This window comes from Arachis duranensis, chromosome 3 (assembly GCF_000817695.3).
Source record: "Arachis duranensis cultivar V14167 chromosome 3, aradu.V14167.gnm2.J7QH, whole genome shotgun sequence".
Taxonomy (NCBI): Eukaryota; Viridiplantae; Streptophyta; class Magnoliopsida; order Fabales; family Fabaceae; genus Arachis; species Arachis duranensis.
Window position 1 is genome coordinate 52,585,284 of NC_029774.3, and position 1,771 is coordinate 52,587,054.

Here is a 1,771-nt window from a genome sequence, read left to right on the forward strand (position 1 = left end):
AAGCAAGACAAAGATCACAATTTTAGAGAGAAAAACACACACCAAAAATAAAATATTGGTTGATAAAATGCAACCAATCAAATAGGCTCAAAATTTCACTGATTTTGTGTGTTCAAGCTTTAAACTATGTTCCAAAATAATATTTCTTCAGGCAAGTGTAACATTAAATTTTATTCAAATTAGTGAAATTCTCTAAAAATTTTCTTGAAAAAGAAAATATTACTTCAACCAAGTGGTAAACTATGCAAAAAAAATCAAACGAATATGCAATCAATCATGCAAATGCAATAATGAACTACAAAGAAAATTTAAACATTGGTGCTAAAATATGAAGTGACTAACCCATGGAAGTCGGTATCGACCTCCCCACACTTAAAGATTGCACCGTCCTCGGTGCATGCTGAGATGTGCAGGTGGACGGGTTGCTCCAACTGATGCTTTTCTCATCAAGGAATGTGCGTAGGAACTTGTTTGTCTCTCCCATGTAAACGTCTTTCGATCTCTTCCTGGTGGCCATCCTGAAAGAAAAAGGGAAGGAAAGTAACCCAAAGCAAAGATAGAAAACAAATAAAACAGGGGTTGGTTAATGCCAAAAATAAGGGTCTCAATTACATGGTAGCTACAACATGTAAGAAAACAATAGAAGCCATGGCATACCAGTGGTGCAGAATATGCAACAATGGGGAAGAGAGTGGGGAAGGAAAGATGATATAAATTAAAAATCAATACAAAAGTAATACAGGTATAAAAGATTGGCATTGATTTAAATAATATTACCTAACCAGAATAAAACAAGTCATAAGCACCAAGATAATACCAGAAAAGAAATAACAGTTGAATAAAAACATTTGAACACCAATAGTAAAAGAATAAATTTAGAAAAATAAAAATATGCAATGAATGAAAGTATGCAAATAAAATAAAATAAAACGAGAGGGAAAAAGGAGGAGAAGAAGAAAAAGAAAGTGAGAAAGGAGAGAGAAGGAAGAAATTAGGATTAGAAAAGAGAGGATAAGAAAATTGGCACTAATCTGGATAGGTTGTGCGACGCTGGTGACGCGGTCGCGTGGGTGACGCGGTCACGTGGTGCGCAATAAGGTTGGGCGACGCGGACGCGTGAGGCACGCGATCGCGTGACTCGATTTGTGCTAGTGGCGCGAGTTCAGCCTCACGGTCGCACAACTCTCTGTTCAAAACTTAGTATTGCCAAAATCCTGGGTGACGCGGTCGCGTGGGGCATGCGATCGCGTGAGTGGCCTTATTTCCAATATGACACGGACGCGTGAGGCACGCGTTCGCGTGGTGAGGCTTGGGCTTCCAGCACGAGTCCAGCCCAACTCCAGCTCAACTTTCGGCCATACACTCTTTTTTACGCCGATTTCAGGTCACGCGGCCGCGTGGGTGACGCGGTCGCGTGGGAGGCTATTTTTCCAAATGACGCGGACGCGTCATCGACACGTTCGCGTGGAGTCAATTTGTGCTAATAGCGCACCTCCAGCCCTGCTCCTGCGAAACTCTCTGTTCATATTAATATTGTCTCCCATCTCCTTGCGACGCGGACGCATCGCTGATGCGGTCGCGTCGCGTGCTCGCTTTTTTTTATAATCTGAAAAATGCAAAATGCAGTGTTAATATGAATGTGATGCAAAACTCCAGGTTCAATATAACAAAATAAAATAAAATTCAAAAACAAATAAAACTAAATAAAAATGAAAAAGGACGATCATACCATGGTGGGTTGTCTCCCACCTAGCACTTTTAGTTATAGTCC